General features: G+C 44.5%; 1 protein-coding gene across 1 annotated transcript in view; it reads right to left on the reverse strand.

The window, feature by feature from the left end:
- The window catches only part of KIF26B (kinesin family member 26B), a 405,428-nt gene that overhangs the window by 239,116 nt on the left and 146,966 nt on the right, over window positions 1-19,346 (reverse strand). The window lies entirely within an intron of this gene.

The following is a 19,346-nucleotide window of genomic DNA, read 5'->3' on the forward strand; positions in this document are numbered from 1 at the left end:
TCCATCCGTTCTTTTTGCCATACGGTTTTCTTTAGAAAAACTGATTGAAAACAGTATGGCAAAAACGTGATGTGAACCCAGCCTAACATGTTGTTTAGCCCCTTATGGACCAAGCCCATTTTGGCCATAAGGATCAGACCTATTTTCATTTTGGCGCTTTTGTTTTTTCCCCCTCCCCTTCTAAAAATCATAACACTTAAAATTTTGCACCTACAGAACCATATAAGGGCTTGTTTTTGCATTACCAATTGTACTTTGTAATTACATCAATCATTTCATAACAAAATCTACGGCAAAACAAAAAAAAAAATTGTGGGGTGAAATAAAAAACAAACAGTCATTGTGTAACTTTTGGGGGCTTCTGTTTCTATGCAGTGTACTTTTTGGTAAAAATGACACATCTTTATTCTGTAGGTCCATAAGGTTACAAGAATACCCAATTTATGTAGGATTTATTTTATTTTATTACTTTAAAAAAAAATTATAACTACATGCACCAAAATTAGTACGCTTAAGATTGTCATCTTCTGACCCCTAAACTTTATTTTCAAAAATGGGAAAAAGGGGTGATTCAAACTTTTATTAGGGAAGGGGTTAATTCCCTTTTATTAACTCTATTTACTTTTTTTTAAGTACCTATAGGAGGCTATACCACGCAATCTTGTGATTGCATACACTGTTCAATGCTAAGCTTTGGCTCAGCATTTATCAGTGTTATCGGTGCTCTGCAGTTCTAGCCTGAAAAGCCTGGCCAGAGCTTTAGAGCACTGATAAGTGATTTTAACCCGGAATTGGGATCAGCTATGCTGAGCTAACCGGTGCGTTAACTCCCACATTTAGACACCCAGTCAACTTTCATCGCAGCTTCTAAAGGGTTAATGCTCGTAGGGCAGGTGCAAGGATTTTTGCCACCCTAGGCAAAAGCTAATTTTTCCGCCCCCTTCACCCCGCCTATTGGCTTTGCCCTTTGACATGACCCGCCTTACTACTGGGGTGAAGCACTGTAACAAATCTCCTCCTCATGTAATTACCTTACTACTGTGGTGTCACACTGTAACAAACCTCCTCCACATGTAATTACCTTACTATGACACTAAGGTGCAGATTTCTTCAGGAATCATGTAACCTCCACTCCAGCTCAGCCCCACCTCGTCCACAGCATCACCAAAGGTCCTTCAGCAACCATCTCCTTTATGCTGCATGGTGAAGCCTCACCACCAACATATAACTGGTCACATGAAGGCAACCTTATCAAAGGTACTATACCTTCACCATCTAGTCTGCCCGGCTGGGAAGGAGGAGGAGGAAGGGGTAAGGATAATTCTAGGGTTGGTCCTGAATGACTTGAGCCCTTGATAATCATGATGTGTAGTGGAGAAGCATGCAGTTACGGGGCCTCACTACTCTATATGGCTGTCAGGAGCAGCACTGTCACATCATATACACAATATTAATGGCCATCCCTTGACCTTATCAAGGGAGCGCTCGAGGCAGCGGCCTAATCTGCCTATTGCTAGAGCCGGCCCTGAATGTCGGGCATCGGTGCGATCAGTGATGTCCAGCATTAACCGTGGGTCCTGGCTGCTGATAGCAATCAGGATCCGCCAGGTATGAAGCATCCTCTGCTCGTGAACACACTTCAAACCCAAGTAATGGGACCAGAGCATACAGGTACGCCCTTGGTCCTTAAGCACCAGGACTCAAGGGCCTACCTGTATGCCCTTAGCCATTAGGAGGTTAGAAATAATGCTCTGAAATGTGTAGTGTATGATCTGCTTAATGCTTTTCTAATTTGGCATGAAATATGCAGGTCTTGTAAGGAGCTGTAATAGGTAATAAAGTATGGATTATACTGGGAGGCATCATTTTTGAAGAGATGAGGGACAGTACTGAAAAGCAGGTAGGTCTAAACATGGTTGTCTAAAATACAGTTTTGTTTAAGAAGTGTCTGTAGAATGTAGTTTTTCTTAATCTGATCAGAACCACATGAGTATAGGAAAGGAAGAAGGATTTTTGCTTTGAAGCAGTGTTCACACCTCATGCTGCCTTTTTAATTGTATACCAAGGTGCCAAGCTGTCCTTATTAGTCCCCATGTTCACACAGAAACACAGCAGGAATTTGGATTTCTTGAAATCTTGGCTTTAGAGTTGTATAAAACAATATTTTCTCATACAGCAATAAATCTGACAAAAGTCTATTTTTTAAGTTTGAGTCAAAAAATAGATAAAGCTGCTTTATTAACAGAAGAGTCACAGGTTAGACAAACATGATATGGGTGGGGGGGGGGCGAATGGCAAACACGTAGGCAAACACAGCAAAAAGGAATTTAAAAAGTGTCTCTACATATCATGCACACTGAGACAAACACTGTGCAAAAAACAGCACAAAAAGGGCAATGTGGCCACATACTGAAGTCAGGCAATAATTGCTTCAAATATATGATGTAGGATTAGCAACAAAATCAAAGCTTACAGAATTATGAAGCAAGTCAAGGCAGCTCTATGTTTCCTGTGTTCAGTTTAGGTAACAGTTATTCCCTAGACATCCTTCAGTAAATAAAAGGCAATGTATAAGGTATGGATTCTCAATGAGCCTATTCAGTGTCAGGAGTTAACCAACGTCAACCCTTGCCCCTTATGTCGGTATCACCTCCATGTGCAACATGAAAGCCACTTAATGATGGCTGGGCTCAAAACAGTAGGACATAAGTGGCCCCCCAGTGCTAATCAGCAAGCTTAGGCTAACCTTAACTCCCTACTGGGATGTCAGCTGAATAGGTTAAGTGCTGACAGGCCGAAGAAGGTCTCCGCTCCTTGACTTGTGTGGTCTGAGGGGGTCTAACATTACATACCTCCATAAATATTTGCCAAATGACTCCAACAGCAAGAGCAAGAAGAATGTTGAGCAGTGTACACTATAGTAACCCTAGCAATGTATTCATAGCGTTGATACAGTGTGCTACAGTTACAGGTGAGCTGAAAGACCTAGGTAGCAAGAAGGCAAAAGGTACTTTTAGTCCATTGTATTTCACATCAGATAAGCATCTGCAGACTTGAAGACTGCACAATACGGAGAATAGGAGACAAAGGCACAAGGCTAGATAGATAGCTTCCTTACAGCTTGATATCATTGTGTATGGCTGAATTTACATAGGTTGCAAGCATATTTCAGGAAGAAAACGGAGTGTATTTTGGAATACATTTCAAGGATAATGAGAACAAGAATAAAAGGTGATATACTTTATCACAGCTCCTGCTATTGGCAGTACTGGTACTACACATCCGACGTTACAATGTACAATGCATTCAGTAAGTTTTCAGACCCTTTCACTTTTTTTTCACATTTTGTTATGCTGCGGCCTTGTGCTAAAAAAATAAATAACATGATGATTTTCCTGATCTTTCTCCATTTAATACCGCACAATGAACATAAAAAAAATTAAGGTTTAGAAATGTATGCAAATTTTATTAAAAAAATGAAAAACTACAATATTGCATGGAGATAATTATTCATATACTTTGCAAAACATTTACAATTAAAGGGGTAATCCGCTGGCAAACAATGTTTTTTTTAAATCAACTGGCATCAGAAAGTTAAATAGATTTGTAAATCACTTCTATTTAAAAATCTTAATTCTTTCAGTACTTATCAGCTGCTGTATGCTCCAGAGGAAGTTCATTTCTTTTTGAATTTCCTTTCTTTCTGATCATAGCACTCTCTGCTGACACCTCTGTCCATTTCAGGAACTGTCCAGAGTAGGAGCAAATCCCCATAGCAAACCTCTCCTGCTCTGGACAGTTCCTGACATGGACAGAGGTGTCCGCAGAGAGCACTGTGGTTAGGTTGGAAAGAAATTCAAAAATAAAATAACTTCCTTTGTAGTATACAGCAGCTGATAATTACTGGAAGGATTAAGATTTTTAAATAGAAGTCATTTACAAATCTGTTTAACTTTCTGGCACCAGTTGATTTGAAAAAAAAATGTTTTCCAGCGGAGTACCCCTTTAAGCTCTGGGGGCTCACATTTCTCTTGATCATCTCTGAGATGGTTCTACACCTTGGTTGGAGTCACATGTAGTAAATTAATTTGATTGGACATGATTTAGAGAGACACAGCCCTGTCTATATAAGATCTGTCAATTAAAATCACCACAACCAACCCATGAGATGGAAGGAACTGCCTGTAAAGCTCAGAGACAGGATTGTGTGGAGGCAAAAATTGGGAGAAGGGTACAAAATACATTTTACTGCACTAAAAGTTCCCAAGAGCACAATGACCAATGAGCTCTCTGGCTGAGCTCCAAAGATCTTGTATGCCGATGGGAGAAACTTCCAGAAAGTCAAGCATCAGTGCAGCACTACACAATCTGGACATTATGGCAGAGTGGCTAAAAAGAAAAGACATATGAAAGAATACCTGCAAAAAAACACCTAAAGGACTATCATACTGTGAGAAACAAGATTCTGCGGTCTGACGAAACCAAGACTGAAGTCTTTAGCCTCAATTCTAGGCATCATATCTGGAGGAAACCAAGTACTGCTCATAACCTGCCCAATACCATCCCTACAGTGAAGCAATGTGGTGGCAACATCATACTGTTGGGTGGTTTGAGGGGCTAGGACAGGGAAACTGGTCATGGTTGAAGGGAGACCGTATGTAGGAAAATACAGAGATGTGTTCCTGTGTGCTCCTGGTGCACCGCCGATGCACCAATCCTGATGCCCAAATAAGGGGGATAACAGGGGGAACAGGCCATGGATTGGCCTGTGGTAAGTATCTTTTTCATCAGTGGCACCAGCACTACAAGCCTGTGCCACTCTTAAAGGGGTACTCTGCTGCTCAGCATTTGGAACAAACTGTTCTGAACGCTGGAGCCAACACCGGGAGCTCGTCATGTCATATTCCCGCACCCTCATGATGTCACACGCCGCCCCCTCAATACAAGTCTATAGGAGGGGGCATGATGTCATGAGGGGCCGGGGCTATGACATCACAAGCTCCCGGCGCCGGCTCCAGCGTTTGCTCCAAAAGCTGAGCAGCGGAGTAACCCTTTAACTGCACTGTAGGAAGGTTTGAAGACTATCTGCACCTTTGACCCATTCCTTTGGGTCTAGTTCGTACAGCCCCGCTCATTATTATTCATATCCTGATGAGATGAGACACAAATAGGACCTAGGGGACAGGGTCAGAGGTGCAGCTAGTCTTTAAACCTGCCCTCCGTGCAGTTAAGAGTTCATTTGCATATTGTAAGATTACGCTATATCTTAGGAATAGCAGAATGGATTGTGGTAAGGAATACATCGTTTTACGCAGGATAAACCACATTACCCACCTATATATTCAGATAAGTGGGGATGATACATCTGTCAGTTTTCTTTTGAAATATTTCAAGATGTTCGTATAGTAGATATTGTTATCCAATGGTGCTGCATTATGCTAAGCTTGATAAGGGCTCTGCTATGTCATAATAAGTCAGAATGACATTGTTTTTAAGCATAACATAAAATCATCACATAGTTTATCAACATATTATGTTAATGCAGATTAAATGATATAATTGTCTGCAGACATAGAAAGGTGGCAGCACATCAGAATTTTAAATGACATCAATGCCTTTTGCCTAACCTGCTTTAATTAGAATCATCGAAAGGTTCTTGTACGTTGTGTCTCAGGATCACAAAAAGGTCCCAATTACTGTCATAATGTTGACAGTTGTTAGACTTGTGACACTACAGTAAGTGCTCATCAATTGTCTATTGCTGCAATATTTCAAGACAGTATCATTGTCAAAGGTCACAATGCAAAGCTGTTCAATGCCAGTATATCCTCAATGATCAAGAGGCACAGCCACCAATCTAACAAGCATCTCCACAGGACAGGTTGATTTGTAAACTAATAATGAAGGCTGCTCGGTTCACCTCACTACTTACTCCTTTATCTTTTACAAAAGGAAACTCCAAGACAGGTAACTACTTAAAGAAGTATTCCAGGATATATAGGGTAGCATAGGCTATTATTAAAAAATAATGGAAAAGGTCCTGTGTATGCCTTGAGCTTACCTTTTTTAGCTGGTGTGAGAGTTAGTCAGGGTTTTTTCAATTCTTGCGCAAATTCTGGCGCAGACAGAATTTCTGTCGCAATGCGACAGAATCTGGCACACAACCCAACAAAACATGTCGGGTTTGCAATAGTAAATGAGGGCCACTGTTTGAATTTCTTGTGCAACTGGAAAGATTTCTGTCTTAAGCGCCCAACATTTCCATCTCCTACAGTTCATAGTACAGTGGTTAAAACAGAAATTGTCACATCTAAAGGTTTTCCTATAAGCAGGGTCGGTTCTGCCTATAGGCAAAATAGGTAGCCGCCTAGAGCACCCTCTTGATGGGGGCGCCACTTTGCTTGCTGAGAGAAAGTTAGTAACCTGCCAGCATCTGAAGCACCCGCCGCTCATACGAAGCACCAGCTAGAACAACCGTCGTGTTAAGGAGGGGGTTTGATACAGTGTGTCACCCCAGTAGTAATGAGATTACATCAGGAGTGGGTTTGTTAAAATTTGTCACCCCAATAGTAAGGTGATTACATGAGGTGGAGGTTTATTACAATGTGTCACCCCAGTAGTAAGGTGGAGCGTGTCAAAGGGCAGGGTCAAGGGAGTGGTAAAATTAGCTTTCGCCTAAGGTGGCAAAAATCCTTGCACCAACCCTGCTTGTAAGGGTGCATTTATTTGCAAACTTGCAGCGTGCTTCTCGCTGAGAGTTTTAATGGGAGTCCCCAATGAAATCAGCAGGGTCTGCGGCGGAAATTCTGCTGCAGAAAATCTGCTGCAGACAACCCACGGAGAGCCTGTCCCCATTCAAACTTGCAGCCGGAATGCAGCGAATTTACAAACAAATCTTCCCGTGTGAACGCACCCTATGGCTTATGTTCACACCGTCGAATTTCTGTGTGCTCAATTCTGCTGAAATTCATAGCTCCACTGAGTTCAACGGGATTCCGAATGCAGTTCCGCAAAATTTAAAGACAGGTTTTTAAATTTTGAAGAATGTAGAATTTCTGCAATGGAAATTCCATGGGACAGCGGAATCCCATTAAATATAATTGGGGAGATTTATCACCACCTGTGCAGAGCCCATAGCAACCAATCATATTGAAGTGCTTTGAACTTTGGTGGAATTTCCGGTGGAATTCAGCACAGAAATACTGCAGTGTAAACATAGCCTAAAGATGCTTTAAAGGGGTACTTCACTCCCCAGCGTTCATAACATTTAGTTCCGAATGCTGGGTGCAGGCTTTGGTGGTCGCCCCCCCCCAAGAGCAGTAGGAGAGTGCCCAGCGCGGAGGACACCCGGCGGCAGCAGCATATGTTAGGATACCTAACCCCGGCTGACTCGCGGACCAGAGTGGCACCCGGACAGTAACGGGACCTCCAGCAGGCAGGTAATGGCACAGCAGGAGGTAAATATGAGGATGTATGTGCTGGGTCAGTCTATGGGAGGGGGCGTGATGGGCGTCACGCCCCCTCCCTTAGACTTGCATTTAGGGGGTGGGGAGTGATGTAACGAGAGGACATGGGGAGTGGAGTAACCCCTTTAATCTTGGCCCTGGGATGAATTGCAGAGACAGATTCCCTTTAAATCTGCAATATCAACGAGAACATTGTGGGTGTAATGCCCAATCTAATGCTAAGAGTAACCAATATGTTTCCAATTGTTATTTTGCAAGGGCAGGTTGGTAAAAAGTGGGCACATAATTCAGTGCCATTAGAGCAGTGTTTTCCAAGAAGTGTTTCTCCAGCTGTTGCAAAACTACAACTCCCAGCATGCCAAAGGCACTGTTAGAGAAACACTAGTACAAATGAATCCTTATGAATAGAGATGAACTTTAAAGATTACAGAAATAGACCCCCAAGGTTTTATAATACCCATTGCAATTTAAGATGACAGCCTATTGTCTTTTTAACGCAGAATGTTCTCTTTATAGTTGAAAAAAAAAAGAATAACATTTTTAGCAATGACTTTGAGAGCCGTAACAGTGAGAATAAGAGGATACTTACCATGAGCTGCCAGATCCCCCGCAGAGTTAGCCCCCTTCTGCTTATCAGCAGGTGGTGCTTGGGAAGAATGGACTAAAGCCATCACATTCCACTTCTCTTATCTGACTTTGTCTGGAATGAGCCACTGATGGGGAGCAGTCTGTAACAACTTCCTGACAAGTCCTTTGTTGCCATGAGCATTGGGTATGCTGCTTCGGTAAAAGCAGATAACCGCAGCTCATTTCCTATGGTAATCTTTGCTATTAAAATATAGATTAAGGATTGACACATTTTTAAGAAATGTCTATCCATAAACGGTATCATGTTATAAACAGCAGGTAATATAATACATTCAAAACAGCAGTGTGTAAGTATGTCTAATAGGTTACAAATGCTATTTTATGGATTTTTATGCAAGTGTGTTGCTTTTGGGGTCATGACATTTTATGTTGTCAACTCCTGTTATTATTTTCAAGTAGGGAAAAAACAGACATGGGTGCACATCCACAACCTGTGCATTGATCTAAGGCTTCTCAGCAAAATTGATTAAACTAACAGGTCGTTAGAGTACTTGATCATGAAGGGCAAGCCCGCTAGCCACGTAACGGCCCCCTGTAATTAGCGGGTCCCTAACATCTCCAGTATAAAATGGCGCTAAACTGAGCCGCAACCACCACCGCCACAACACCAGTGCCCACAGGGGGAACACACACTGGCAGAGCAGCCCCAATGCCGCCTGAACCGGTCCCAGTGGGAGGCGTGGCCCAGGGTCTGGTTTGGGCGGCATTAGGCTGCTCTGCCAGTGGGTCATACCCCCTGTGGGCACTGATGTTGAGGTGGCGGTGGTGGCCGCTCAGTTCGGCACCATTTTATGCTAGGGATCTTACTTACAAGTGGCCGTGACATGGCTAGCGGGCTTGCACTTCATGATCATTAAGTACACTAATGACCTGTTAGTTTGATACATTTTGCTGAGAAGCCTTAGATCGCTGTGCATGTTGTGGGTGTGTGACCATGTCTGTTTTTCCTCTTTACGTGAATTCACATCTTATGTTATTATCTTGACAACTCCTTTTTGAGATTGGAAGAGTCCAGCCTGCACCAGAAATTTTTTGTTGCAGTGGTGGTGCTGAGCTGCAGCAGCAAGTGTCCTCCCTCTCTCCCCCACCCTGCCATGCATAAATGATGTACAGGGCTCAGCTTCCAGTCCTGTACATGAATCAGGATCTGCAGCTTCTGTATGTGGTTCGGAGATGAAAGATTCCCTTTAAATACACATAGTTATCCAGTATAATAAAACGTATCCCTTATCCATAGGATAGGGGATAAGTGTTAGATCGCAGGGGGTCCGCGATCTCCCATACGGTGCCCAGCTTTCCTCATGAATGGAGGCGATTCGACCACAGCCAACCAACACACCCCCTCCATGTATTTCTATGAGAGAGCCAGAGATACAGCATTCGGGTATCTCTGGCACTCACATAAAGATACATGGAGGGGGCTTGTCGGCCACAGCTTCATGTCAATACACCCCATTAAGGCAGACAGTCGGTGCCCCGGGCAGGAGATCGCGGAGGGTCCCAGCGGTCGGACCCTCTCATGATGAGCGGCATTGCCCATATTCGAATTTGCGATATTTTTTGTGAATATATAGACGAATATTTGCGTATTTGTTATATTCGCATATGCGAATTTTCGCATATTCGAGGAAGAAAACAGTGGGCAACTTTAATATTGGTAGCTAGGGATGTTGTTGATAACCTCTGACAAGTGTATTTGCATCATTCTAATTGGCCCACAAGTGAAAAGAAGTAATATGCGAATACTAAAAAAAGTGAATATATTCATAATTTCGAATATATAGCGAATATATTCGCAATAAAAATAAAAAATGCGAATATTCGCGCCCAACAATAAGCTTATCCCTTATCTGCAGGTTATCTAAGTTTTTGGATACTGGACTGCTTCTTTAAAGGGGTACTCTGCCCCTAGACATCTTATCCCCTATCCAAAGGATAGGGGATAAGATGTCAGATCCCCTGCTGCTGGGGACCCCGGGGATCGCTGCTGCAGCACCCCGCTATCATTACTGCACAGAGCGAGATCGCTCTGCACGTAATGACGGGCAATACAGGGGCCGGCGCATCGTTACATCACGGATCCGCCCCTCGTGACGTCACGGCCCGCCCCCGTCAATACAAGTCTATGGGAGGGGGCGTGGCGGTCGCCACGCCCCCTGCCATAGACTTGCATTGAGGGGACGGGCCGTGATGTCATGAGGGGCGGAGCCATGACGTCACGCTGCTCCGGCCCCTGTATCGCCCGAACTCGCTCTGTGCAGTAATGATGGCGGGGTGCCGCAGCGGCGATCCCCAGGGTCCCCAGCAGCGGGACCGCGGCGATCTAACATCTTATCCCCTATCCTCTGGATAGGGGATAAGATGCCAGGGGAGGAGTACCCCTTTAAGTGTTCTTCAAATTCTTCACTCACATTGACATCCCTTATACATCACTTACATTGTTATCCTTTGTTGTTGGTTTTTTTTTTTCTCTATTCTGCAGGAATCTGGTATATTGCTAAATAGTGATGGATGTGAGACATCAACATTAATAAGGCATTATGTTCTGAATATACAGAACTATTGATAAAACAAATAAGATAAAATTGCTACACTTTAGATCTTCATTACACATAACAACTGTTCTTTAGCAAGAAAATCTAATAAAAAATGTATTGCAAAAGCCAATGTAGCCAGTTTTTCTACTGAATCTGCTGTGATGGTCCCATTTCTAACAAATGTGAAATGCCATTTATATTGAGCTGTATGCTTAGTACATTAAGCTAATAAAGAGTATGAGACAAAGTACATACATCAATCAAAACAGGAACATAAAACTAAGCTATAGCTCATAGACACCTACAACAACCAAAAAAAAAGTGCCATTCCGTGCTGTAGTGGTGGGTGCTCCACTGTGTTTTCCTTTGCAGACAGAGGCCTTGTGTTAGAATGGTGGTAAAATTGACAGGGCTATGTAAGTGACAAGAAATAATAGTTCTTTGACCTTTGAATTCCTAAAGGACAGACCACTACTTTACCAGCATTGGAAAGTAATTTGGATGGAGTGTTCAAATTGGCATACCACATGAAAATTTATGTATTCCTAATTTCAGACTCAACAGTGAACTCACTATGCCTTTCACAACTATTCGTTTTTGTGTAAGTCGCAATGGAGGTCTATGGCATAAATATATGGCTACAGTAATTTTATAAATGGAACTAACAACATGAAAAAGAGTATTTCATCATTGTTGTGCTTCATTTGCTTTGCACTTTGTTGTTACAGAAGTTTTTTTACTCCCAAAGAAATGCAATGCAAACAAGGTGTATTTGAGCAATTTTTGATATGTGAACAGATAGGGAGGGAAAACATAAAGCTTGTATAAGGACAGCTTTTTTCCTTTCCAATATCTTTAGTGTATACTGTAAAAAATGACATACACATTTAGTAATATAGGCCTATATATATATAAACACATGATGCCTCCTGACTAGGTAAGATGTATAAAAATATATAATTTTATTAAAATACAAAATTTACAAAGACATGTCATTCAAAAAGTGTCCATGATAGACGGATTTAAAAAAATAAATAATAATTCATATATATATATATATACACTAGTTTAAAAAAAATACCTCTCTAGATCTGTAGCAGGGCCGGGGAGAGTCCTGTCCACGTGTGTCTACTCTTGCTGCTATTGTTTGTCTGTTGCACCTTTTGTGGTATTGTTTGTTGGCACTTGCCTAGTTTACAGCACTATTTTTGCACAATCATTTATATTGTTTTGGCACTTTGCATTTTTGCGCATTATAGTGCATCACAGTTTAGTCACTGACTTGTTTCTATGCACCTGTACTTTATATACCTACAGGGACCATCTATTATTGTCAGACATACTCCCTCACCCATTCATTAACTACTGACACGTGCAACACACCAGGAATATGTACCCTGCTACATATTATTATTGTTTTTATATGCATACCGTATATACTCGAGTATAAGCCGAGTTTTTCAGCACGATTTTTCGTGCTGAAAACGCCCCCCTCGGTTTATACTTGAGTGAACTCTCCGCCTGTCAATCCCTTCTCAGTAGTCTTCAACCTGCGGACCTCCAGATGTTGCAAAACTACAACTCCCAGCATGCCCGGACAGCCGTCGGCTGTCCGGGCATGCTGGGAGTTGTGGTTTTGAAACATATGGAGGTCTGCAGGTTTAAGACCACTGCGGCCTTCATCATCATCCAGACCCCCTTTAGTTTTCTACTCACCTCCCCTCGGTGGGAAGGAAGGGTGAGCTGGTCCAGGCCATCTATGCTGCAGGGACCGTCCGTTGGGGAGGGTTAGTGATTCCGGGCTGTCTTTTTTCACCGGGAGACCCTCTTCTCAGCTCCGGGCCCAGCCTCAGACTAGTGACGTTGTCTTGACGACGATGCAGAGGGACGTCCATGCACAGCAGACGTCCCTGTGCGTGAACGTCCCTGTGCCTCGTCGTCAAGGCAACGTCACTAGTCCGGGGCCGGAGCAGAGAAGAGGGCCTCCTGGTGAATAAGGACAGCCCGGAATGACTAACCCTCCCCACCGGACGGTCCCTGCAGCATAGATGGCCCGGACCAGCTCCCCCTTCCTTCCCACCGAGGGGAGGTGAGTAGAAAACTAAAGGGGGGTCTGGATGATGACGAAGGCTGCAGTGATCTTCAACCTGCGGACCTCCAGATGTTTCAAAACTATAGCTCCCAGCATGCAGCCATCAGCTGTCCGGGAATGCTGGGAGTTGTAGTTTTGAAACATCTGGAGGTCCACAGGTTGAAGACCACTGATGAAGGGATTGACAGGCGGTGATGATGAAGGGGGGGATGATGATGAGGGGGATGATGACAGGGTGATGATGACGGGGTGATGATGACGGGGTGATGATGACGGGGTGATGATGACGGGGGATGATGACAGGGTGATGATGATGGGGTGATGATGACGGGGTGATGATGACGGGGTGATGATGACGGGGGGTGATAATGACAGGGTGATGATGACGGGGGGTGATAATGACAGGGTGATAATGACAGGGTTATGATGACAGGGTGATGATGACAGGGGGTCTGGATGATGACAGGGGGGATGATGACATGGGGGGATGATGTATTTCCCACCCTGGCTTATAGTCAAGTCAATAACTTTTTTTTCTGGGTTTTTGGGGTGAAATTAGGGGCCTCGGCTTCTATTCGGATCGGCTTATACTCGAGTATATATGGTAAGTTTCTATCTAGAGAATTATTTTTTAGAAACTAGTATATATATGAATTTATTTTTAAAATCCGTCTATCATGTACACTTTTTGAATGACATGTCTTTGTAAATTTAATATTTTAATAAAATTATATATTTTTATACATCCTCTTACTATTTGTCTAGTGTTGGGGTTACTAAGTGTTACGCCCTTGGCGTCTGTAGGTATATAAACATACAAAATTACTCAGGTCTAGAGTTTTCCCAGGTTGCAGTGTATCTAGACATGACATCACTAATCAGGTGTGCAAAGGGAGTCTGTCCTGCATCAATGGGTGAAGCGACCGCTGGGTGAGAGAGAGATAATTTTGCAACAGCTGTAGGCACCTTGGTTAGAAAACACTGGTCTTTTTTAATGGAATACAACTCATTTGTGTTGTGGCTGATGTGTGGGAGGAAAGTGACCTCACACTTACAAACAAAGAAATATGAGATATGTGTAGTTTGAGAGAACGAACTCCAACAGGAAATACCCAGTTCTCAAAAAGATAGGCACATTATCATGGTAATCTCACAACATAGCCATTTAGCCCCAAAACAAGCGCAGATCCTTCCAAAGCATGTCCACTACTGTCTGGCAACTTATGGTGGATAACCCCTTTAAGGCATATTTAATTAAGGCTCATATGTGTGCCAAAAAGAACCAGAAAATGCACTGGTTGACAAGAAGGTGTGATCTATTGGGAAAGAGGTGTGGAATAGGCTGAAAGGGGCGTGGCCTAAGATGACATTCCATGCACATAAATCTAGTTGCATTACCTTTGCCTGAAGTAAACTGACAACTAATAGTTGGTGTAAACTAAAACTTGACAGTACAAATTTAGATTAGACAGTCTACAGTGCCAGATTTATCAACCAGCCTGAGTCACTTTCACAAATCTAGTGAATCTGTCTATCCTTCTAAATGTGCACGGTCTAAGAATCCGATCGTTTTAGTACATACCCCCATTATGCAAAAAATATGGGCTAAATGTTGTCCTATTTCTGTATGACACCTGATCAAATGTGTATTGCTTATTACTTGGCTGCCATTTGGAATGTCCTACTCAGCATCAGTTACTATGACTGAGCATTCTGGCACCTTTATTATGGTGGTTACACTGTAACTATTATAGCCCTGAACATTGTATGTAGAGACAATAAGAACGATAATGTAATGCACGTGACAGAAGGAAGAATGGAACCACCATTAAGGGTATCAAAGCTATATTGCATTAAAGGGGTATTCCAGGCAAAAACTTTTTTATACATATCAACTGGCTCCAGAAAGTTAAACAGATTTGTAAATTACTTCTATTAAAAAATGTTAATCCTTCCAATAGTTATTAGCTTCTGAAGTTTTCTGTCTAACTGCTCTATGATGATGTCACGTCCTGGGAGCTGTGCATGATGGGAAAATTTCCCCATAGGAACTGCACAGCTCCCGGGACGTGAGTCATCATTGAGCAGTTAGACAGAAAACAACAACTCAACTTCAGAAGCTAATAACTATTTGAAGGATTACGATTTTTTAATAGAAGTAATTTACAAATCTGTTTCACTTTCCGGAGCCAGTTGATATATAAAAAAAGTTTTTGCCTGGAATACCCCTTTAAGTTTTATCTTTAGAATTTAGTGGGTTGCACATACTTTGCAATGCTGTTGAAGTTTATAAATTGTTGTCTCACCAAGGTTTGATAACATTCTTGTGACAATTAAAAGCAGCCTGTCACGATGCCGGCTGGCAGGTAGTGGATCCTCTGTGCCAGAGAGGGATTGGCGTGGACCGTGCTAGAGGATCGGTTCTAAGTCACTACTGGTTTTCACCAGAGCCCGCCGCAAAGCGGGATGGTCTTGCTGCGGCGGTAGTGACCAGGTCGTATCCCCTAGCAACGGCTCAACCTCTCTGGCTGCTGAAGATAGGCGCGGTACAAGGGAGTAGACAGAAGCAAGGTCGGACGTAGCAGAAGGTCGGGGCAGGCAGCAAGGATCGTAGTCAGGGGCAACGGCAGGAGGTCTGGAACACAGGCTAGGAACACACAAGGAAACGCTTTCACTGGCACTAAGGCAACAAGATCCGGCGAGGGAGTGAAGGGGAAGTGAGGTGATATAGGGAAGTGCACAGGTGTAAACACTAATTGGAACCACTGCGCCAATCAGCGGCGCAGTGGCCCTTTAAATCGCAAAGACCCGGCGCGCGCGCGCCCTAGGGAGCGGGGCCGCGCGCGCCGGGACAGGACTGACGGAGAGCGAGTCAGGTACGGGAGCCGGGGTGCGCATCGCGAGCGGGCGCTACCCGCATCGCGAATCGCATCCCGGCCAGAGGCGGTATCGCAGCGCCCCGGGTCCGTGGAACCGACCGGAGCGCTGCAGTGAGAGGAGTGTAGCGAGCGCTCCGGGGAGGAGCGGGGACCCGGAGCGCTCGGCGTAACAGTACCCCCCCCCTTGGGTCTCCCCCTCTTCTTGGAGCCTGAGAACCTGAGGACCAGACTTTTGTCCAGGATATTGTCCTCAGGTTCCCAGGACCTCTCTTCTGGACCACAACCCTCCCAATCCACTAAAAAGAAGGTTTTCCCTCTGACCTTTTTTGATGCTAAAATTTCTTTAACGGAGAAGATGTCCGAGGAGCCGGAGACAGGAGTGGGGGAAACAGATTTGGGAGAGAAACGGTTAATGATAAGTGGTTTAAGAAGAGAAACATGAAAGGCATTAGGAATACGAAGAGAAGGAGGAAGAAGAAGTTTGTAAGAGACAGGATTAATCTGGCGCAAAACCTTAAAAGGACCAAGATAGCGTGGTCCCAACTTATAGCTAGGGACACGGAAGCGGACATATTTGGCGGAGAGCCATACCTTGTCTCCAGGGGAAAAAATGGGAGGAGCTCTTCTTTTCTTATCCGCGAATCTCTTCATGCGTGAAGAAGCCTGTAAGAGAGAATTTTGGGTCTCTCTCCATATGATGGAGAGATCACGAGAAATTTCATCCACAGCGGGCAGACCAGAGGGCAAGGGGGTAGGGAGGGGGGGAAGAGGGTGACGGCCGTACACCACGAAAAACGGGGATTTGGAGGAAGATTCAGAGATTCTGAAATTATACGAGAATTCGGCCCAAGGTAGAAGATCTGCCCAGTCATCCTGGCGGGAGGAAACAAAATGTCGTAAATAGTCACCCAAGATCTGGTTAATTCTTTCTACTTGTCCATTGGATTGAGGATGGTATGCAGAAGAAAAATTTAATTTAATCTTGAGTTGTTTACAGAGAGCCCTCCAGAATTTAGACACAAATTGGACGCCTCTATCCGAGACGATCTGCGTAGGCAACCCGTGAAGACGAAAAATGTGTACAAAAAATTGTTTAGCCAACTGAGGCGCTGAAGGAAGACCAGGAAGAGGGATGAAATGCGCCATTTTGGAGAATCGATCAACGACCACCCAAATAACAGTGTTGCCATGGGATGGGGGTAAGTCAGTAATAAAATCCATACCAATCAGAGACCAAGGTTGTTCGGGGACAGGCAGAGGAAGAAGAAAACCAGCGGGCTTCTGGCGAGGAGTCTTATCCCGGGCACAGATAGTGCAGGCTCGCACAAAGTCCACCACATCAGTCTCTAGAGTCGGCCACCAATAGAAGCGAGAGATGAGTTGCACAGATTTCTTGATGCCCGCATGACCTGCGAGATGGGAGGAGTGACCCCATTTGAGGATTCCGAGACGTTGGCGTGGAGAAACAAAGGTCTTTCCTGGAGGAGTTTGCCTGATGGAGGCTAGAGAAGTGGAAATCAGGCAGTCAGGAGGAATGATGTGTTGCGGAGAGAGTTCAATTTCAGAAGCATCCGAGGAACGAGAGAGAGCATCGGCCCTAATGTTCTTATCAGCAGGCCGAAAGTGAATTTCAAAATTAAATCGGGCAAAGAACAGAGACCACCTGGCCTGACGAGGATTCAGCCGTTGGGCAGACTGGAGGTAGGAGAGGTTCTTGTGATCGGTGTAAATAATAACTGGGAATCTTGATCCCTCCAGCAGATGTCTCCATTCCTCAAGTGCTAATTTAATGGCTAGAAGCTCTTGATCCCCGATGGAGTAGTTCCTCTCCGCCGGAGAGAAGGTCCTAGAAAAAAAACCACAAGTAACAGCATGCCCTGAAGAGTTTTTTTGTAGAAGGACAGCTCCAGCTCCCACTGAGGAGGCATCAACCTCCAATAGGAAGGGTTTAGATGGGTCAGGTCTGGAGAGCACGGGAGCCGAAGAGAAGGCAGACTTGAGTCGTTTAAAGGCGTCTTCCGCTTGAGGAGGCCAAGACTTGGGATCGGCATTTTTTTTGGTTAAAGCCACAATAGGAGCCACAATGGTAGAAAAATGTGGAATAAATTGCCTGTAATAATTGGCGAACCCCAAAAAACGTTGGATGGCACGGAGTCCGGAGGGGCGTGGCCAATCTAAGACGGCAGAAAGTTTATCTGGGTCCATTTGTAGTCCCTGGCCAGAGACCAAGTATCCTAGAAAAGGAAGAGATTGGCATTCAAACAGACATTTCTCAATTTTAGCATAGAGTTGATTGTCACGAAGTCTCTGAAGAACCATACGGACATGCTGGCGGTGTTCTTCTAGATTGGCCGAAAAAATTAGGATATCATCAAGATATACAACAACACAGGAGTATAACAGATCACGAAAAATTTCATTAACAAAGTCTTGGAAGACAGCAGGGGCGTTGCACAGGCCAAAGGGCATGACCAGATACTCAAAGTGTCCATCTCTGGTGTTAAATGCTGTTTTCCACTCATCCCCCTCTCTGATGCGGATGAGGTTATAGGCGCCTCTTAAGTCCAATTTAGTAAAGATGTGGGCACCTTGGAGGCGATCAAAGAGTTCAGAGATGAGGGGTAAGGGGTAGCGGTTCTTAACCGTGATTTTATTAAGTCCGCGGTAGTCAATGCAAGGACGTAGAGAGCCATCTTTTTTGGACACAAAGAAAAATCCGGCTCCGGCAGGAGAGGAGGATTTACGGATAAAGCCCTTTTTTAGATTCTCCTGGACGTATTCAGACATGGCAAGAGTCTCTGGGGCAGAGAGAGGATAAATTCTGCCCCGGGGTGGAGTAGTGCCCGGGAGGAGGTCGATAGGACAATCATAAGGCCTGTGAGGAGGTAGAGTCTCCGCTTGTTTTTTGCAGAAAACATCCGCGAAGTCCATATAGGCCTTAGGGAGACCGGTTACTGGAGGAAGCACAGAGTCACGGCAAGGGTTACTGGGAACCGGTTTTAGACAGTCCTTGGAACAAGAGGGCCCCCAACTCTTGATCTCCCCAGTGGACCAATCCAGGGTTGGGGAATGAAGTTGAAGCCAGGGAAGTCCAAGGAGAATTTCCGAGGAGCAATTGGGGAGGACCAAAAGTTCAATCCTCTCTTGATGAGATCCGATGCTCATTAGAAGGGGCTCCGTGCGGAAACGTATGGAACAGTCCAACCTTTCATTGTTTATACAATTGATGTAAAGGGGTCTGGTGAGACTGGTCACTGGGATGTTGAACCTGTTGACGAGAGAGGCCAAAATAAAGTTTCCTGCAGATCCAGAGTCCAATAAGGCCACAGAAGAGAAGGAGAAGGCAGAGGCAGACATCCGCACAGGCACAGTAAGACGTGGAGAAGCAGAGTAGACATCAAGGATTGTTTCACCTTTGTGCGGAGTCAGCGTACGTTTTTCCAGGCGGGGAGGGCGGATAGGACAATCCCTCAGGAAGTGTTCGGTACTAGCACAGTACAGGCAGAGGTTCTCCATGCGGCGTCGTGTCCTCTCTTGAGATGTCAGGCGAGACCGGTCGACCTGCATAGCCTCCACGGCGGGAGGCACAGGAACAGATTGCAGGGAACCAGAGGAGAGAGGAGCCGAGGAGAAGAAACGCCTCGTGCGAACAGAGTCCATATCTTGGCGGAGCTCCTGACGCCTTTCGGAAAAACGCATGTCAATGCGAGTGGCTAGGTGAATA

The sequence above is a fragment of the Hyla sarda genome, chromosome 3 (genome assembly GCF_029499605.1).
Source record: "Hyla sarda isolate aHylSar1 chromosome 3, aHylSar1.hap1, whole genome shotgun sequence".
In the NCBI taxonomy this organism is placed as follows: domain Eukaryota; kingdom Metazoa; phylum Chordata; class Amphibia; order Anura; family Hylidae; genus Hyla; species Hyla sarda.